Genomic DNA, 7,407 nt, shown 5'->3' with positions numbered 1-7,407 from the left:
CAGGGTTAGGGCCAGCACGGAAGGCCTGGGGATTTAACCCCAGCCCCTGTGCCTGCTTGCAGGTGCTTTAATCTGCTGAGCTATTTGGGTGGCACTTCTAGGTCTCTTCTTGTTCCATATGAATTTTAGGAATGCTTTCTCTGGTACTGGGAGGTATACTAATGATATTTTGATTGGAATTGCATTAAATCTGCATAATCATCTTCGGAGCATAACCATTTTCACAATTTTGTCTCTTTTTATCCATAAGCATGAATATCTTTCCATTTTCTGTTATCTCCCTCAATCTGTTTTTTTTTTTTTTTTTTTTTTTCGGAACCTGGTATTGAACTCAGACACTTGCGCTTGCCAAGGAAGCACTTATTCCACTGAACCATCTCCCTGGCCTTTCAATCTGATTTTTCAGAGTACTGCAGTTCTTAATGTATACATCTTTCTCTTCTTTTGTTAGATTTTTTCCTAATTATTTCATTTTTTGGATGCTAATTATTTTGGGCCAGCTCAGCCCACCCTGAGGGCAAGGCTGGTGCTGCATGTGGTGCTGGGGATTGGACAGTGGTTTCCTGCGCCTGCCTAAGCTTGCCTACTCAGGCACTTTAGACCACTATCTCACTAGCCCCATGGATGCTATCTTAAAGGGTATATTTTCCTTAATTTTTCTGTGCATTTACTGCTTGTGTACAGGAAGAATGCCAAGTATGTTTGCAATTGTGTCTACATGTTCCAATCTGTTCCATTGATCTTCAGGTCTGCTTTTTTGTCAGTACAGCTCTGTAATATAAACTAAATTCAAGGATTGTGAGGCCCTTGATGTGCTTTTGTTACCATAAACTGATTTACTATTCCATGCCTCTTCCGATTCCAAATTAATTTTTGGCATTTTTTTTATCTCTTAAAATTATTGTAAAGGTGTTTTGATTGGAATTGCATTCAATCTGTATTACAATTTTGGCAGTATGGCCATTTCAATACGTTGGTTCTTTTTATCCGTGAGAAATGGATATTCTATTTTCTGATATTCTCTTCAATCTCCTTTATGAGAGTAGTGTAACTTTCCATGTATGGATTTTTGTACTTCCTTTGTTCGATTGATTCCTACGTGTTTAATTTTTGGGGGAGGATGCTAATGTGAAAGGTGTGGATTCCTTTATCTCTCATTCAGTGATTTTGTTGTTTGTTTACAGGAATGCTATTGATTTCTGAGTTTTGACTTCATATCCAACCACACAAATATATTTGGTTGTCAAATCTCCAAGTCTTTTTGCGGAGATTTTGGGGTTTTCAGTGAAGAGTATCATGTCATATGCAAATAATTGTAATTTAGCTTTCTCCTTTCTTATCTTATTCCTTTTATTTCCTTGTCTAGTTGCTCTGCATATTTCTCAAACTATGTTGAATAGCAGTGGTGATAAGGAACATCCTTGTTACTGAGGCTTTCAGTATTTGACTATTTAGTATGAAGTTAGATGTTGGCTTGTCATGGATGGCTTTTATCAGTTTGAGGTAAAGACCATCCATTCCAATTTTTGTAGGATTTTTGTCTTGAATAAATGTTGGATTCAAAAGATTTTTTCACCTATTATGATGATCATGTGGTGTTTGTCTTTGGTTCTGTTAATATTGTGTATTATTTGTATCAATTTGAATATATCAAACCATCCCTTAATAACTGGGATGAGTCATACTTGGTCATGGTCTATAATATTCTTTTTATTATTGCTCTTTTCTTTTTAAAAGAACACAAAATGATAAAATAATAAGAAAAAATTAGCAATGTATAGAATTTCACTAAACGAATTAGTAAGAATTACACAATGGTTGTTGAATTACATAGCAATAAATTTAGATTTGTTTAGATTATCAGATTTAATTGTGCAAAACTGGGAGAAAAGAAAAAAAATAGGCATTAACTGCTCTTTTCAATAGAGCAGCAGAAATCAGCCATACAAAGTAAGTAAAATCTGAAACATATAACATTCTTGATGATATTTTGGATCATGTTTGCCAATATCTTATTGAACACTTTTTTATCTATATTAATTATGGAAATTTCTTTTTTGTTTGGGTTCTTTGGTTTTCAGATCAGGGTAATACTTGCTCCAGAAATGTTTTGGAAGTATTGCTTCTCTTTCAATATCTTTATAAAGTTTTGGCATTAGTGACGTTAGTTCTCTAAAATTTTGGATATTTCAACAGTGAACAGTTAGGCCTACATTATTTCATTGGTATTGCTTTAATTTCTTTATCTGATATCAGGTTATTTAGAATTTTTATATCATCTTAATTTTGTTTTGACAATTCGATTGTGTTTAGGAATTTGTCCATTTCTTATGTGTGCAATTTTATTAGAATATAGATTCTCATAGTAGGCACTGATGATCTTATAGATTTCTATAATACAACATGATTACCCCTTTTTTATTCCTAATTTCTCCTTTTTAATGTGTGTACCAGGCTCACCCTACCCTGGGGGCAAGGCTGGCACAGCATGTGATGCTGGGGATTGAACCCTGGTCCCTACATTTGCCTAAGTTTGCCTAAGCAGACGCTTTTGTGCATGAGCTATCTCACCAGCCCATTCATTTCTAATTTAAGTTTGTTTTTCTTCCTTCTTGTTTTTGGTGATGTTCGCTAATGATGTATCAATTTCATTATTTATTTTCTTTTTCGAATAAGTAACTCTTTGATTCATTGACTTTTTGTATTTTTTTAGTCTCAGTTGCATTATTTTCTACTCATATCTTCATAATTCACTCCCTTTTGTGAGCTTTTTGATTTGTTATTATTTTTCTAGAAGTTTGAGGTTCAGTATTATGTTGCTTACTTGAGTTCATTCTGGTCTACTAATGTAAGAGTTCATAATTATAAATTTACCTCCTAGGACTGATTTCATTGTGTCTCATGTTTTGAGATGTTGTACCAGCATTATTGTTTATTTGTATACATTGTTTTATTTCATCTTTAATTTCCTGTGTGACCCATTGGTTGTTTAAACATGTGTTGCTTAATTTCCATGTATTTATGTACTTTTTGTGATTTTGTCCTTGATTTTCAATTCATTACCCTATGATTAGATAGTATGTATGGGATGATTACAATTCCTCTACATTTACTGAAACATATGTCCTGGGCTAAATTGTGGTCTATTTTGGAAAATATTTCATATGCTGCTAAGACAAATGTGTATTTTGATGTTTTGGGGTAGAGTACTTTGCAGACATTTATCTAGGCCATTTGTCCATGTGCTTGGTTTAATTATGATACTTCTTTTTTTATCTCTTTGGTCTGGCGATCTATTTGTGAAAGTGGGTACTAAAGTCACCCTCTAGAGTTGTGTTAGTACCTATTTTATTCTTTATGTCTGCTAATATTTATTTTATGTAATTGTGTGTGCTGGTGTTCAGTGCATACATATTTATGACTATTATCTCTTATTGGAGTTTTCACTTAACAAGTGTGGTGACCGTCCTTGTCTCTTTTGATCAGTTTTTAAAGTTTACATTGTCTGCAATAGATTAGCTATCCCTGCTTTTTGCTGGGCTCTCATGGAATGGATAATTTTTTCATCTTTTGACTTTTAGTCTATGAATTTCTTTTCAGTTTAAATGCATTTCTTGAATACAGCATATGGGTACCTCTAATTTCTTGATTCATTCTGCCAGTCTGTTTCCTCTGATTGATGAATTTAGATCATTTACATTGCTAGTTATCTCTGGTATGTATCAGCCTATCTTTTTCAATTTTGTTTTTCAAAATCAGGGATTGAACTCGGGGTCTTGTGCTTGCCAGGGAAGTGCTTATTCCACTGAGCCATCTCCACAGCCCCTTTCATGTTATTTTTGCAGTTGTTGTTTTATTCTCTTTCTTTTCTGTTTAATTTTACTTGCCCTGCCTAGTGGCTTCCTTCTATTGGTGTTTGTGGTCTTTATCTTTTCTAATATATTCGTCAGTGCATTCTGTAGAGCTTTTTTGGTTTTCATGAATTTTTCACAGTTCTTCTTTGTCATGGAAATATCTTATTTTAATTCTATTGATTTCCCTGCAAATGATATGACTTCCTTCTTCTCTAGTATTAGAATGTGTATATAACATGCTTAAAAAACTACCCTTTTCTTGGGGCTGGAGAGATGGCTCAGTGGTCTAAAGCACCTACTTGGAACAAGCTTGGCAAAGCATAGGGACCACGGTTCAATCCTCCAGCACCACATGCCAGCCAGCCGCGCCCCCTGGTGGGCTGAGCTGGCCACACACACACACACACACACACACACACACACACACACACACACTAAATGTTAAAATAAAAAAAATTAAAAAAAAAAACTACCCTTTTCTTAATAGGTATCAGGGCTTTATCTATGACTTAATTATCATATATTAAGTATGTATATCTGTACATGAATATGGTACACTGTCCATAACACTTTGGGGAATATACAAATTAGTGATATAGCTATGTCAAATGGTATCTGTGTTGCTAGTTTTTTTTTTTTAAACATAGTAATTACATACAGGCTGAAGTAGCTTACACTTCCACCAAAAGTGTGGGTTTTTATTTCCTCACATGATCTCCAGAATTTATTGTTGGTATAATTTTATTATTTATTTTGTGTTCTTTTTTTTTTTTTTTTTCCGGAACTGAGGATTGAACTCAGGCTCTTGCGCTTGCCAGGCAAGCATTTATTCTACTGAGCTATCTCCCCAGCCCCTATTTTGTATTCTTAATGATAGAAATTTTGACTGGAATGAGACAGAATCTCAATGTAGCTTTGGCTTGCATTTTCCCTTAAGAAAAATATGTTGAATAATTTTTATTATACTTTTTGGCAATTTGTTTAGATTAAAGAAGATTTTATTGATAATTAGAGTAGAGGCTATACATACTAAATTGTGTTGAAGAAATTGTTTACATATTTCACATCCCCTTAACATTGTACAGGTCTGAAATGAAGAGTAATGGCAGAATCTAATAGTAGACTGAATTAATTTGGTCATAGAAATTTCATTGCACATATGTCAGGCATATTGCTAGCTGTTGTGAGGCTTATATATATTGAGAATCACAAGCAAAAGTAGAGCAAATATATTTGATAAACTTGGAGCTTGTCCAGAAAACAAACACATGTAATGGTAATGTTATTACTGAAGACATTAACCCCATTAAAAGGAAACTCAGTATATTATTTTTCATTGGGCAAGAAACTAAGTGTCTTGAAGGCTTTTGGAGATTAAACAAGATAACACCCTATAAAGCTCAAATGTGGATAAATGAAAGTATTTAATTTGATAATTATATTCACTAAGGCCTCACTAGTGAATGTTTCTAATGATGGACACACAAAGGCTATTATAGCTATTGTCTAAGGTGGATTACAGTTATCATTGTCTAGGTACATTGGTGTTCTCCTTGGTGTTCTCTGGATTTTCAGGTATGTAAAAAGCAAGAGGTATAATCATTTTTCAAAGGAAGGCATGGGAGGTCAGGTATTGTGTAAGAAGTTCATACTACCTGACATGAGGCCCCAAGTGTGTGATGCATAAAACTGGGGAAAAAGCCAAAATTGGAATAAAGACTCCAGGAATTTCAATATTCCAGGAACATGAAAATCAACTGAGGAAGGTTGATGTCACCTAGCAGAGCCCTAACTGAAGAGAAGCCATGTGGCTTACAACCTGAAAGACCATAGAGGTGGTGCTGCCCAAGCCCTCTGGAATATCAGCAGTTTCCCTGTCTTCAAGACACTGAGCTGCAGGTCTTACTATCTGTCCATCTAATTTCTGAGTGTCTTTTCGATCCTTACCTACATATCCATGCATTCCTTTTGGAATGGAAAAGTTATTCTTATGTCTTGTTTTCTTATAGAGTGCAACTTCCTTTTTGAGTTTTCAGCGTTTCATAGATAAGAATTTGACTTGATTCTCAAAGGAAACTTTAGTCTTGGACTTTTGAGACTTTCAGGATATTGGGGGTTGGGAGGAAGTAATTAGTGTGATTTTTTTAGTGTGATTTTTTCGTGTATAGAAGAGGTACATCACGCTAGATAGAATTTTTCATTATTTTTGGCATTTGGAGATGATAGTTTTTTGTTTTGCTATAAGATTTTATGGTTTAAAGAGACATGCTCGGTTTTTAAATTGATGATAAGTGGCTTTTTAGTTACTATTTTTCTTTAATTTTGGGGACATATTCTTAGTGTGTAGCATACATAAGCCCTAAATACAAAATGTAGCTGGTATGTAGAAAGCATGAGTTCTAATTTCAGCATTCGAGAAGCTGAGGTTGGGGCCAGAGAGATGGCCCAGTGAAATAAGTGCTCCCCTGGGAAGCCCAACGGCCTGAGTTCAATACCTGGTTCTGCCAAGAAAAAATGAAAGAAGCTGAGGCAAGAGGATTTCCAGAAGTTCTAGGCCAGCCGGCTCTCAGTGAGTTTAAGGCCACTGAACTACATAGTGAGATCCTATCTCAAACAAAACACAACACAACAAAACAAAACAAAACAACTTCCCAAAAACCCACAACAAACAAGTGAAAAAAATAAACACAAGGTTCTATTGCCTTATCTTTCCAAATGTTGGGATTACAAGCATACATTGACACATCCAACTGTTACTTTATTCTTGATTGTTCACCTGATCATGTTGAGAGGTGCCTAGGATAGTAGTAAAGCCCAATCTTAATTGTGTTGTGTTAGGGTTAGTTTTCATTCTCTGTATAAAAGTAACTACTGACATGATTGTTTCTCTTTAGATAGTCCTCAGGTCCGTCTTAGAGATGGGAATAATCGCTGTGCTGGAAGATTGGAGAACCTTTACCAGGGCTCCTGGGGCACCATCTGTGATAACAAATGGAATGTTGCTCACGTGGTCTGCAGGCAGCTGGGCTGTGGACTGGCCTTCTATTATATACCTGGTAATTTCTTTGGATCTGGATCAGGACCCATTTGGCTGGGTGGCTTGAATTGCACAGGAAAAGAATCTCATGTGTGGAAGTGTCCTTCCTGGGGATGGGTCCCACATAACTGCAGTCAAGATGAGGACGCAGGAGTCATCTGCACAGGTATAGTGAGTAAATTTTCTACTTCTCAGGTTAATAGAAAATTCAGACAAATAGACTGTAATCTCTGGGATCCATAGACTCTGACTGCTCACAGCAGCTGATGATGATAGACTTCATTTAGGTGTTTAGGAGTTTTGACTGGTATCCTTTTTTTCATGTGATTTTACCTAATAGCATAGTTTATTACAGTATCACAACTACAAATTTGATTTTTCTATTTATATAATTTATTTCAAGTACCCCACACAATATACACACACACATACAGAGAGAGAAAAAGAGAGGGAGAGAGAGACAGAGAGGGAGAGAGAGAGACAGAGAGGGAGACAGAGAGAGAGAGAGAGAGAGAG

The 7,407-nt window shown here is 35.5% G+C and overlaps 1 pseudogene; it reads left to right on the top strand.

Moving 5' to 3' along the window:
* The window catches only part of LOC101586507, a 51,471-nt pseudogene that overhangs the window by 10,275 nt on the left and 33,789 nt on the right, over positions 1 to 7,407 (top strand).

This window comes from Octodon degus, unplaced genomic scaffold, assembly GCF_000260255.1.
Source record: "Octodon degus isolate 3935 unplaced genomic scaffold, OctDeg1.0 scaffold00292, whole genome shotgun sequence".
In the NCBI taxonomy this organism is placed as follows: Eukaryota; Metazoa; Chordata; class Mammalia; order Rodentia; family Octodontidae; genus Octodon; species Octodon degus.
This window is presented reverse-complemented; position numbering and strand designations above follow the sequence as displayed.